Genomic DNA, 15322 nt, shown 5'->3' with positions numbered 1-15322 from the left:
CATATCTGACCCATATCCCTAGACATATCTGACCCATATCCATAGACATATCTGACCCATATCCCTAGTCATATCTGACCCATATCTATAGACATATCTGACCCATATCTATAGACATATCTGACCCATATCTGACCCATATCCCTAGACATATCTGACCCATATCTATAGACATATCTGACCCATATCCCTAGTCATATCTGACCCATATCTATAGACATATCTGACCCATATCACTAGACATATCTGACCCATATCTGACCCATATCCCTAGACATATCTGACCCATATCTATAGACATATCTGACCCATATCCCTGGACATATCTGACCCATATCTATAGACATATCTGACCCATATCCCTGGACATATCTGACCCATATCCCAAGACACATCTGACCCATATCCCTAGACATATCTGACCCATATCACTAGACATATCTGACCCATATCACTAGACATATCTGACCCATATCTATAGACATATCTGACCCATATCCCTGGACATATCTGACCCATATCCCTAGACACATCTGACCCATATCCCTAGACACATCTGACCCATATCCCTAGACACATCTGACCCATATCCCTAGACATATCTGACCCATATCCCTAGACATATCTGACCCATATCCATAGACATATCTGACCCATATCCCTAGTCATATCTGACCCATATCTATAGACATATCTGACCCATATCACTAGACATATCTGACCCATATCTGACCCATATCCCTAGACATATCTGACCCATATCTATAGACACATCTGACCCATATCCCTAGTCATATCTGACCCATATCTATAGACATATCTGACCCATATCCCTAGTCATATCTGACCCATATCACTAGACATATCTGACCCATATCTGACCCATATCCCTAGACATATCTGACCCATATCTATAGACATATCTGACCCATATCCCTGGACATATCTGACCCATATCTATAGACATATCTGACCCATATCACTAGACATATCTGACCCATATCTGACCCATATCCCTAGACATATCTGACCCATATCTATAGACATATCTGACCCATATCCCTGGACATATCTGACCCATATCCCAAGACACATCTGACCCATATCCCTAGACATATCTGACCCATATCACTAGACACATCTGACCCATATCACTAGACATATCTGACCCATATCACTAGACATATCTGACCCATATCCCTGGACATATCTGACCCATATCCCAAGACACATCTGACCCATATCCCTAGACATATCTGACCCATATCACTAGACATATCTGACCCATATCACTAGTCATATCTGACCCATATCACTAGACATATCTGACCCATATCTGACCCATATCCCTAGACATATCTGACCCATATCCCTAGACATATCCTGAACCAAAATATCCACAAGAAGACAAGCATCACAAACATATATTCTGATCCCGAATTCATTCAGTGACACAGACAATGCTGATGTACTAGAGACAAATTCAGACCAGGAACAGTGAGACAAAACATTTAATTTGTACATGCAGTTCACCAGTAAGTGAGTGAGTTTACTTTTTTGTCAGTTTATGCAATAGTCCAGCAATAACACCGCAGGGACACCAGAAATGGGCTTCACACATCATACCCATGTACTCAGATGCTCAGTGTGACAAACAAATCCACTGACTACTAGTGTAGCTAATCTGGACTGATAAGCTGTTTCACTTTGATTTAACTAGGTCAAGCAGCTAAACACTGCAGTAAGACTGATATATAAATAAAGACACAAACAGGAAGGAAATTTCTTTTTTCACTTCATACAGAATCTTTGCGTCTTTATTCAGGGATTGGGAAAGGCAGGGACCATGGGCCATTTTGCACACTGGAATAAGAAACGGCCCATTAAAATTTGGAAGTTTACTATTGATACAAGGGCAGTGGCCCATTCTAAATTCAGAAAATGGCAAATAATCCAGAAAATGGCCCAATGGCAAAGCTTTCTTTCCCAATCCCTGTTTATTGAGAGCGATTTATACTTCATTTGCACCAGTATCTTTTGAGTATTGGCATGAAGATATGTGAAGATATGTGAAGATATGTGAAGATCTAGGTTAGAATTGGTCTTCAACAACCACTGTTTATTGAAAAAGCGACTAACGTGATCAGCTGTCTGATTTATCATATTTCAATACTTAAAACGACCCTCATATACTTATGAAATATATTGATGGAGGTCTTCTGGACCCCTCCTGTTGTAACTCAAGGCAAAAACCCTGGAATGAGGATGCTGGTTCTGTGTGGTCTTGTGGACTGGACCTGTGAAGATCCATGTTCGAACTGACCTTCTGTGACCCATGCTTGTACTAAGAGGCGACTAATGGGATGAGGTTGTCAGGTTCATTGACATGTGTCATTATATCCCAATTGTGGGGATCAATGCTTATGACATCAAACATTGGACAACATAGTCAGGTCTCAGTTATCTACAGCAACGAAAGTAAAAAAGAAAATCTTATTGCAAGATTTAGGCCCACCCACATCACTGAAATACCCATACAGAATTCCTAACCAGTCCAAAATAACATGTAAATAGGTGTTCCTTATTCTTATTGACATTAAAAATAAGTGTTTGCATTTATGTTAATCAAGCAACAATATTAATACTGTCATGAAATAAGGTATTCTTGCTATAAAAACGTTTTAAAACACAGCATATATTTAGCTGCAACAGCCGATGAATTGTGTACATCTGCTGGGATGTAACACAGACAGCCTTGCAGTGAAACATACCCAGTTAAAACCAGCGTAGGGAGCTGGAAACCAAATACACTATCACAGTCCATAATTATTGTTACACCTTTCACTCGATTTTTTATTTTATTTATCACCAGAACACTACTTACAATAGCAACCAATTAAACTCATCTTTGACCATTGGGTTCATTAGCCCACCTCGGCCAAATAACAAAAATGTTGTGGTGTCGATTTCACCTCTTTAATCAGGGCAGGTAGCACTATTTTTAACTTTTTTCTTATAAGTAAAGTTCAAACTATTAACACATTTATGAATGGGTAATTGTCTATTCAATCAAGCTTGTAACCATCATGGCAACTTGCGCTATCAGACTGATCAGTGTCTGTCAGTGCCAGGAATAAACAATGGAATCTTAGAGTTTATTTTATTCATACAGCTAAGAAAATTGGATCAGCATCAGAATTCAAGGGTTTAGTTTTAAACAGCTTTTAGCAATATTCCATAGTACCCATGGGGGAATAGAACCCGGGTCTTCTGCTCGACGTAAAACCTATAGGCCACCCCACTGCCCCACTTACAACAGTGGGGATCATTAAAACACATTTTGCAGGTGCTGGCAGGTAATATGACTCTATGAGGGTCCCATAAAGTATTGAAAAGGTGCAGTGTACATTCAAACAATTACTTCAGTGCTCCAAATGAATCAGTGATCATGTGGACAGTGGACATGACTAAATGGGGGCTGTGTGATAGCCTAGTGGTTAAAGCGTTCTCCTGGCATGCCAATGGCCTGGGTTCTACTGCCTTCTTGGGCACAATGTGTGAAGCAGATTTCTGGTCTCATCCTCTGTGATATTGCTGGAATATTGGTAAAAGCGGTGCAAAACTAAACTCACTCACTCACTCACTCACTCGTGACTAAATGTTGAAATAACAGACACTCAAAACTACTCTTGATGATGTGTAAGGCAATAACGCAGTGAATCTCACTCAGGGACTACATGGAAAAGAACTGTCATGTTGGTGCAGTTCTACCAGGCACTGTAGATGTTTTAAATACTTTTACATACACTTAAAAACTAGTGAGGTAAGGTGAAATGGGGTTTAGCGTTGTACATGTATATGTACTACATGGGACGGGTAACCCGGATACCCAGGCAGGATGGGTAATGACTTGGGACACGGGTACCCATCTCAGTACCCAGACCTTTTATGATCATCTGACTAATAGATTAAGCAATGTAATCTGCTATTCTTTCGATAATAAAAGGTAGTTTTAGACGTACTCTAGAGTCACTTCTATTGAATATGACTACAGTTAAGTATTAATACACCACTCAGACACATTATAGTGACTCCGAGCTGACTGGTCCTTATTCTACCCATTAATGCCTAGCATCAGGCAAGGAACTTCAAGTACCGTATTTTAATGGTATAATTCAGCTGGGGATAAACAACCCCACTGTTTCTTATAAATAAAACCGTTTCAGACTGTCAGTTACAAGGAATATGAAACATTTCAATGGTTATAATTTTTCACATTCTATGTCCCATTTGCCTGTTAACAACTAACCGATAACAACAGTATTATACAAATAATATTAGTTTCACAAAAGTGACATAACAATCAATAACACATGGCCTTGTTTCCATGCTCAATATTCATTTTACAATCAACCAAAAACAACTATTAATATTAATGTTGTAACATCCCTCAAACTTGTAAAAAAACCTGCATGCATATAGCTATAAAAATATTTTCCATAATATTGAGACAAATGTATTTGTTAATAGCACATCATATTTACATATGCGACTGTCAGTGATATTGAGTCAGTCAGTCAGCTTAGTTTTACACCACTTTTAGCAATATTCCAGCAATATTACAGCAGGTGGCACCAGAAATGAGCTTTACACATTGTACCCATGTGGGGAATCAAACTTGGGTCTTCGGAATGATCAGTGAATGCTTAACCACTTGGCAACTCAACTGCCCTATCAAGTGATTTTCTCTTGTTATTCACTCAGTTATCCTTCAAGATCTCCACAAAGGATTGCAGTTTACATACCTGCCATCATTTCTGCATGTTTAAGGTATCATTTATTGTGTAAAGGTGTTAAATAAACGAGAAAATAAATCATAACATTATCATATATATATATTGATATAATTATCATTATTATCTATAATTCTTTTTAAAAATTTACTGTCCAGAGATATTTTATCACACCTCCATGTTCAGGATGAGGGAGTCTATATTCTGGCTAATGTGTTGCAGTGAGTGAGTGAGTTGGGTTTTAAGCCAGTTTTAGTAATATTCCAGCAATATTATGACAGTTGACACCAGAAAAGGGCTTCACACAATGTACCCATTTGGGGAATCAAACCCGGGTCTTACCAATGTGATAACCACAACATTAAAGACAATCAGCAGCTGGAAAAAATTTTAGGCCTTTTCCTGATATCACAGGGGTTTAAAACTTCCATACCCCAATGCCCAGGACAAGTCAGTCTGCATTTCAGGCAATCAAATTTGGGTACCTTACTTGTCCTTGGTCTACTAGATAATTTTTGTTTCAAACTGGAATACACTTGGAATCCATTTCATGTCTGCTCAAATATAGCCATTAAATTTCACCAAGATAATAAAGTAGAGTTATCTTTCTTTGCTATTTATCAAACAGCACTGGTTAAGTGAATAGGTTCGCAGAACAGAACTTGAAACGGTATGCCTGCCCAGAGTATGAGGTCATGAGCAGTAGTCTAATCTTGGTTGTGTATAAGACAAGTAAATGATCTACTCGCTACATAAAAAAAAACATATAAAAAGCAGACTGAGACTGTCACACAAGGTATGTCTGCCTGTCTATCTGCTAATGACAATATGCAATGCACAACTTCAATCACTGACCACAAGAAATTAACACCTATTGGGCTTATACACCATAAAAAAAAGCCAGCTAAGCATATTGGCAAATGAACCAGTGGCGAATGAAAAAGCTGTGTTACACTTGAGTGCACATGCACCGGCTCTGACTGGGTTCAGTATTGCGGCTGCTTCGTTTCAAAGCAGGTAAATCAAAGTGCAAAATATTGCACTTTTGATTTGCGATTTTACACTTATAATTTTGTTTATTTGATTTTTCTTAATCAGCAATGCATGTTATATATCATGAATGAGTGATAACTGTGTTTTTAATTATGTTTGATATTTTGGTTGCATGTGACCTTTAACAGGCCAACGTTAGTGACAGATAATCTTATCTAATAAACTTCATACTTGGCAAAACAAATGGGGAAATGAACTTGGGTTTTTGCAGAGACAAGTGAACGCTTAACCCCTTGGCCAACTCACCACCCTTTGTAAGTACCAGTGGTCACCAGGATAAGTGTGTGTCTTTTTGTTTGTTGATTAATGCCTTGCTCAGCAAATAACATGCGGTCTGTAAATAACTGAGTCTGGACCAGACAATCCAGTGAACAACAGCATGAGCATCAATCTTGCAAATGGGATATAATGACCAGCTCAAATCAGGATCTAAACATGCCTGAGAAGTGAAAGTGGGAGTATAAGAGCCGCTGCATACATGATTTTCTCTAAGGCTTCAAAAAGATGTTGTGGTTCTGATTCCCTGACTGTCTCTTCATTTCTGGTGCTGACCCTATTTTCTTAAACGGTATGACTAATATAAGCTTTCAGATACCACTGATTTTTCCAGCAGTGATGGACATCGGTCATTCCGATAAAGAAAGTGGACATGATGCCCACAAGCTTGATTGAAAAAACAGGAAGACAAAGTCATCAATATCCCCCACAACTGCAAAATATCTTTCATGAATATGTCTGCAAGTTATGATTATGCCACATGTTTAGGTGTGTATATAGAAAAGTGGTAGGAGAGTAATGATAGGTTTTAAACTTCAGCTCCTGAAAGGAGCACAACCAGCAATTTCTGTATAAGTAAAACTTGTTGCTATGGAAACGCAAAAATATTTTAATCAGAATCAAAAAATTACCAAAAGACTCCAGTACACCAGTAGACCAAGCTATGTACCAAGCTTGGTGAAGAAATAGGGAACAGTTTGAGAGACCTGCTCTGGGAAAGAACACTACCACCAATTACAGTCAAACTTATTGCCATGGAAACACCAATAATATTTTATTCTGAAATCCAAAACTATAATAAGGAACCAGTATGTCACTAGACCAATCTGTGTCATATCTGGTGAAGAAATAGTGAACTGTTTTGAAGATCTACTCCAGAAAAGAGCACTACCACCAATTTCAATCAAAACTGTTGCCATGGAAACATCAAAAATAATTTTATTCTGAAAACCCAAACTACCAAAAGGCTCCAGTACACCACCAGATTTGTCTATGTGCAAAGTTTGGTGAAGAAATATTGAACTATTTTAAAGTTCTGCTCCAGAAAAGCTAAATGTGCACCAACAGACACACGGAGCTCATTATTAAACCTCTGCAAAACGTGTTGCGGGGAAAAACAATTACACAACGATAAAAGTGTTACTGATCTGTACTTTACTTCTTATAAAAATGTAAAAAAAATCTGACCCTCCTACCCTAAATTTTGAAGAGGTATCATCACTACCATATTTTGTATTATTTGCACTAGGTACTGTCTCTGTATTTTGGGGGTATCTCTTAGTACACTGCATTTTGGGTTGTCTGTATCCATTCAGTACATCTGTGAGTCACATAAAACCTTGTCACATGTTGTAACCACTTTATTCAAATAATCAAGGAGATTCAACCCACATCCTTATGTGTCTAACCTGGAAGAACAGGGGGCACAAAGCATGGCTGCTATGTGAAGATACATATGTCATCTTCAAGTCTACACACACTTAATGATATCTATTGCACACCCCATTTTACTTCTCTTCAAATTTTCAAAATAACTTAAAACCGCCAGTGCAAAATCACAACTATTAAAACCATACATATTGTACCCTTAACTAAACAGGAACCATACAAAACACATCACTGTAACATAACTTTAGAGGTACAAATGACACAAAGCTCTTCATCTGTTACTCTTGTCAGACAAGCCCCAATGAGCTGCATGCATGGTCTGTCATACACAGTCAGCTGTAGCCCAGTATCAGTCAACCTGCTTATGGCAAGACACTGCTTACAGGGTGTGGGTAACACAGATAAATCTACTGCATACCGAATATGTAAATAACACCTGTCGAATTAATGGTAACCTGGTCAATTTGTGCTATTAGAACAGGATTATTTCAGGTCAATGGGAGAGTTATCTCCCCTTGTCTGAAAGTTGTATTTGTATAAGAGCTCTACATACAACACCTAACCCTTCATGAGATTCTCGTGTATCAACTTTTAACTCAGCAAACAGTACCTTCAAGGATTAAATTAGTAGATTGACCACAGAATTAGTCATCAACTAAATACTTAATCTAATAATTGTAGTGATTTGGATAAAATCATCAAGGTTGGCATCCCTGTAACAGGAAGGAGGTGACAAAATGCTTACAAGGAAGGAAAAACAAATCACTTCTCAGGCAATGACTTTTTAAATACTAGTAGGGACATGTCCAAATGCATAAGTTCATACGAGTATTGAATGTTACTATTTTTGAACATTTTAAGTCCATGAGCTTCATCAGGCTTGTGTAGATACTTTGCATATTTGACAAACTGAAAAACTACAAAACTTGCCCATTATAAACATGACTAACAGTAGAGGTCTAATGTTAAAACAGTGTTTTATAAAACAGACAAGGGAAAATGCATGGAGCATATACCAAATTCTTTGCTAGTACTGTAGTAGAGGTGTGCTGATACAGAAACTTCAAGATACGATATGATACATACCATCATATCTTGGAACGATATATATATATGATGATATAGAATCATGTTAGTTTAGTTCTTTCCTTTAAAGAAAGTACATTTTGATAGCAAGTAACCCTGTGAATTTATACATTACATATGACAAAAAATGTATTAATTATCATCAGATAAAGTATGACTATCAATACCATGATAAATCTTCACAGCTCTATAAGTTTGCTTGTAGATAGTTTTCCACTGTATAAAATATCACCTGCAGGACACAGAATCTCATGTGCATGTCTTAAATTTGTCTTTTGATATCAAATACATAAACACAAGTCTACTACTGTACAAAACATGATGGTTTCCTAAGTAGTTTTCGTCTTTTACCCACAGATTAATAGATTTTATATTTAAAGGCACTAGAGTGACATTCTGTTTATCATTTAAAATCAGTTTGTAAATGTCAATATCCAGTGACTTGGGACAATGAACAAGCTGGAGTATAAGTCTTTGAAGGGCATTTAGAAGTGAAATAAAAATCTTCTTAAGCTGGAGTATAGCTAGCCAGCATCTCTGGCACAGTGATGTAATTTAATTGTCATGTCACAAAGTCTGCAAACCTTTGTGATTGAATTTCACACTCAGCAATATTCAAGTCATGTGGCAGCAGTCTGTAAATAATTAAGTCTAGATTGGATAATCCAGTGACCAATAGCATGAGCATCAACTGGGATATGATGACATGTGACAACCCTTTCATAACAGATGTACACCTGATAAATCCTGATCTCATCCAAAGGATACTCCCCCTCTAATGATAAATATGTATGCCATTTGAAGATGGAACTAAAAAGATAGATAAAAGACATGAACCTGGGATCGTGTATACTACTCAAACAAAATTAAAGAACTTGTTTCTTTCATATGACTATATTTGATCCGTCATGGCCAGTAACTATACACATGAAAGAATATGTATCCTAGAAATCATATTTACAACAATGATTTTCTTCTAACCACAACTCTTCAGAGGAGAACTGGGGAATTTCCAAGAAAAGAAATCCACAAATCTTTTCCCAGGAAGGTTGCGTGTTGTAGCTGTCAGTGACTGGAGTGGGAAATAAATGGGCATTTTTCAAGCCAAGTAAAACCTATTCATTTGTTTGTTAGAGATTGTCATGATAAACAAAAGGCTGTCAGAAACTGATACACTGACCATTTGTAATTAGGGAAACAAACCAGTTACTGAAATAAAGACACAAAATATTTAGACATTTGTTTGTATAATAATATCGATTGATGTTGGACATTATTGGACTTTTTATTATACTGTTATACAGTTTGACTAAAAACAAATGATGCTGCTGGACAGAATTGTAGTTCATATTGCATATACAACAGCATTTGGCATAACATTATTGATTATTGGATATTACTGGTGATGATACTGTTTCTTCACATGGGATTCTGTGTTAACTAAAACACCTGAATGCCTGTAACCAAGTGGTTAAATCCTTGCTCATACTGCCAGTGGCTCTAGTTCAATTCCCCACATGGGTACACTGCATGTAGCTCATTTCTGGTGCCCGTGCCATGATATTGCCTGAATATTTTGAATATTTTTAAAAGATATGTAAACCCAAATTCCTTACAAGTGTAATTTTATGATACTGATTGTCTGAAGGAGAATTAAATGCATTCCCACCCCTTGTACAAAGCTGAATTCCTGTTCATGTTAAACTACAATATCTCAAGAAGACAGAATACCTTGTCAATAGGTTGAACAATCAGCTATGACATGCCTTAAAATTTTACAGTAGTACAACAGGTAGAAACCCTTGACAAAGAATTATTTACAATATTCATGTAAATAAAATATCAATTTCTTTTATTTATCAGTCTCTTTTGGACATTCATTTGAATATGGTCAATATAAAGGAATGTGGTTTTACGATCATTTGCCAGGTCTGTGCAGAAAGAAAGTATCGAAAAATATGCAGTTAATGATATTCATGTAAATGAAACATCAATTTCTTTCAATTAACAGCCTCTTTTGATAACTGATTCAAAAGATAATTAAGCAAATCATGCTTATGTTCAGTATATACAGGAATCACACGATGTATTTACGACTGCTAAGTCTGTGCTGAAAGAAGGCATAGAAAGATAAAAGTAATATACAATTATGCTCAACAAATTTTCTCCTTTCATAATACATCAGCTAGTAAAATCATGCAAACACAAATATAGCGATATCTTTATGTACATGATAAATAAATAGTAATAAAACACTATGATCCTATGTTTATCACAGAAATTGCCAAACATCCCAACTCATTGAATGCTTTATCTAATTTATTTCAGCTTACACACCAAAGAATAATGGTCAAGCCTAACAAAATGACACTAATGAAAATATAATATTTTTTCTCATCGCCTGCATAACATGCTCTCTGATTGCATCGATAATCTTATTATTACCCACGGTCATGAAAACTTTTTGAAACATATATTTCAAGAGAAATAAGTATTGTTTTAATCTTACGCCAGATCATATTTAATCCTTCCGCTGGATTAAACTGACCAAAGATATTATGGCTCACCAAATACAAATGACACCATCTATAACCCTAGAGCAACTTTTATAAGAGTGTTAACATGATACATTATTTGGCCAAAAGTATTATCTGTGTGTATACTTTAATTGATATGACTAGTTCTGAGAGCAGAATAGGTTTCATTCCTTGTTTAAGTTGTTAGAATGTAACTGGGACGGCCCTTGCCGCATGAGGTCATCGTTGTGGATAGAGCGGTCGTGGTCTACCCGTCAACTCCGCATCAAAATACCTTCACAAGCTATCAGCGTTTATGTTTACATCGCAACACATGACATCTCTGTGTATACTAACGCGGATTACAGAAATAAAAGGTGGTAATAAATGACAAGCAGCCTAAACTGTGTAAAATACGCAGCTCCTTTATCAATCGACCCTCATTTTCAGACCCCAGTCAACCTATTTTTTATTTGGGACAGTGCGGCTCTCGCTTGACAATAGAACTGTCAAACCAACGCTGACTACATGCCCACACTTAAAACTTCGTGTCTGTTCACAAAACAACGTGCATCATAGGCATCGAAAACACGTGCTGCAATATTTTGTGTTATTTTCGTTTGACCTGCATTTGCATGCATACAGATAACGCCGCGCACACACAAAAACACCCTCACAATATTTCACACTCAATGCAAATTTGGACGGGCACCTGCAAATGCCAAAAAATACCTCCATGACCCGCCGAGAAGAAATTGATTGTCAGTTAAAATCGACTGACACTCTAATTAACGCAATTAAGCCGATAGTTAATGAAGGAACAGGGCATATATTATGCTAAAACTGAAATATGAATATGTAAAAATCGTATTATTACCTGGCTTTTCATTTGGGGACGACGCGTGCTCCGCCATTTTGAATAATAAAATCCTACAAATTAGTCTCCGGCGCACTACGGAAACTAATTAGCTCTAAATATGCACAATCACAAATGTCTGTTGAAGGTATCACACGTCATAGCATCAAAAGGGTATTGAAAAACAAAGTATACCTTCCTAAACTCCGCCTGAGAAAATCTTCTACGCTTATAATCAAACCCTGGCTGAGAAAATCGAAACTACTTTATTATTCCGAAATGTGCCGATGAATAAATTGTCCCAGTGTGCTATCCTCCTAACAACAAGTAAATGCTTAATGTGTCATGGCCGGCCCTCTGCTGAACTGAATGCATTTTCTCCCTGTGAAATATAGGCACGTTTACTCATATTATCACTCGATTTTACAGCTGCGCGTCTATGTATTATAATGCTAATTTGCAGGAATGTGAATTCATATTAAATCGTCTGTTTGGAATAACAAACAGTAACACCCAACTGCTAAATAAAATAGAAAAACAGCGTTGAGGTCATTAATGTTATTGATTTTCTTAAATACATTTCAGTTGTGTCAAACTAATGTCAGCATCAGAACAATTTTAAAGGGACACTAGAATGAATGACTTCCACATCCCACGCAATCACCACGCATTTTCCTTTAGATTAATGATGAACTGAATCTTACAAAAATAAGATCACTCACAAGTCCACGTCACATTATACTGACACTGAATGATTAGGGCGGCAAAGACGAAAACTGTGTGGTATATTTTGAAAGAGTGAACATAAAGAATTCAGTTTCTCCATACATCTTATGGATGGGGCCTATGTTAAATATTAATGACGTCACAGTGAACGGCTGAACAAAACATACAACGCGACATAATCCACTTCCCCGCCTCGACTGGCCTGTTGTTATCCCTCTCTTTTCTCTCCCTACTGTTGTTTATAAAGCAGTGATATATTATTCACTTCTTCACTACTATCTGTTTTAAGTAAACTGTAGTGTTTTGTGTCTAACAGGCTAATGGATAGATGTTATATTTCACTGTGCGTTTTAAATTATCTTCTTATGTTTTATTTAGAACATGTCGCACACAAATAAAAGTATTTTCTTCTTCTTCTCAAAGAAAAACAAACAAAAACTCAAACAGCGTCCATTATCAATAAAAATATTTATGCATTTTTGCAGCAGCCAATCAAATGAAATGTATTCATATGCGTGATGTCTTTTATGACGGTGTAATGCACTCGTTTTGTAAGTAAGAGATATTACTTTGCAATGGCGGACAAACGTACTTTATTACCCTAAAATGAATTTGTTTTGAATCACACTGCTTGACAAAGATACAAATGAACAACAACATAAAATATGAAATTACTAAGAGATAAACGTGTGTTGAAAAATAATTAAATGAATAACATGACAACTGGACATTTACAGGGTATGAAATTCCCACAGATTACAGTCAGACCACAGGGCCGGTTAGTTGGTAAACTTGCCTGCCCTGACTAAAAATTACCCGCCCACAAAAAAATTAAAAATTTACTTCATGTAATTAACTAGGTAGTTATAACTTGTAAATAATAAAAATTCAACTCGACCGTCGGGCAGGTAAATTTGACACTCTGACAGTCCGTGTTGAAAAAAACCCGTCCTGTGCGGTCAGGCTATTTCGACCGCTAGCATTCAACCTATGTTTAGAAATGCAATACTTTAAGGTACAAAAGACGTTCGAAATTGTTTAGTTTGTGTGACTGGCACCGTGTAGCGGCGGCCCGACGGTAAAAGCTTAAACTCAGATATACAAAAATGCCTTGTGCCGTTATTGAGTTTTTCAGATGTTGGAATTACTTCCCGTTCAGTGAAATATTATCGAAAGTGACCCGGGCTATTTTAATAGCTGTATTTACAATTTCTATTTGTAATTTGTATTTGCTTTTTACTGAAAGAGGCTCGAACCAGCATCAGCATTGAGAAGAAAGAGTAAGTATACTCTGAATGAGAGAGGTATAAAACAACACTATTGCAGACTGGGAATCATTAAAAGATCACAGTTTGCGCATTAGATGGAGGTGTTGTTGACATTGACCAGTGCATCTGCGTTGTTGTTCCACGTTATCCTGCAATCAATGAACGTTCCAAGGTACATGTACTTGTATTCAGCAATTGTCTCAAAGGTGGTACTGTTCGGGAGTTTGTTCTGAAATCAATACACAGTTCTTCAGCAACCTTTTTGACATTTAAAATCAAATGATTCTCTGTGCACCATGATGTGAAATTCTTCACATGATCACTGCATCCTCGCTCTGATTCGTAGTCATACTTATGAACATAAATGGCTGCATCATCAGCACGCTTCACATTTATACAGTTATTTTCTAAGCTAATGCAGTCATAGGCGTATAGAATGAACAGAACTGGTGTCATCGCACAACCTTGCGGTGCTCCTGTGTCGATAACCTTCTTTGGGTTAACAAATGTTGGGTGTGTAATAAATAAAATACTATACATATCCCGTAATAATACCATACCAGTATTTATTATATACCAGTTATCATTTTATACTCACTAGTACTAATGCACATGTCGATTGTACATCACACGCATTGTTCACGTCATTTGAAATACATTGTGACGTAGGGTCGAAATAACGTCACCCTAGAAACGGCGTCATAGCTGAAGACGTCATAGTGGTTCACATCATTTTACCAAATGTGGGTTTCTGTGTTGACGGTGGTCGCCAGTGCAGTTTCCCAAATATAGAAGCTAAATGGGTAAAATAGGAACTTACTCGGTTTACTGAAGGCATGTAAGACTGCAAGTGGTCACACACACGCATGCACGCCCGCACGCACACAGGGCTGTATCCACTCATGATCTTCTGATACCCTGTAGATACGTGGCAGCGTCAATAGCTGGGGTTTCTGGGGTTTATCGAAAAATGTATGCTACAAACATTGATAGGAACACCCTAAACGTTGACAGTAACTTAAACGTGGTGCTGTTACTGATATCCTAAGGTAAATCCAAATTTATGTGTGGTCAATGGGAGTTAATTAGAGTTTGCGGTGAAGCAAGTGATTAAATATTTCTTGAGTTTGAGTGAAATGAAACAGTGTCAAAACCTGCGAAAAGCAAGCACTGTGTATGATTCAAATGCCCAAACACAACATACTTTTCGTTTGTAGCATATTTTAAGTTGCTAGTAATTAATAAATATATTGTAAATGATTTGAGTGTTTTGACCTTTGAGCTACCTCAAAATAAACATGACATATGAATGAATGAATGAATGACATAAATTTAGGACGCATTGGTGATTTTTAGAAT

General features: G+C 37.0%; 1 protein-coding gene across 2 annotated transcripts in view; it reads right to left on the bottom strand.

Moving 5' to 3' along the window:
• LOC137289870 (POU domain, class 2, transcription factor 3L-like) overlaps window positions 1–12216 on the bottom strand; it is a 54836-nt gene extending 42620 nt beyond the window's left edge. Inside the window, exon 1 of one of the 2 annotated variants that reach the window (XM_067820883.1) lies at window positions 12165–12216. The gene's annotated coding sequence lies outside the window, so the exon portion shown is untranslated. Of the gene's footprint in view, window positions 1–11990; window positions 12018–12164 lie in introns of those variants that run through there. The other variant, XM_067820882.1, reaches the window with a different exon arrangement.
• Window positions 12217–15322: the final 3106 nt, after the last annotated feature.

This window comes from Haliotis asinina, chromosome 1 (genome assembly GCF_037392515.1).
Source record: "Haliotis asinina isolate JCU_RB_2024 chromosome 1, JCU_Hal_asi_v2, whole genome shotgun sequence".
NCBI classification, from domain to species: domain Eukaryota; kingdom Metazoa; phylum Mollusca; class Gastropoda; order Lepetellida; family Haliotidae; genus Haliotis; species Haliotis asinina.
This window is presented reverse-complemented; position numbering and strand designations above follow the sequence as displayed.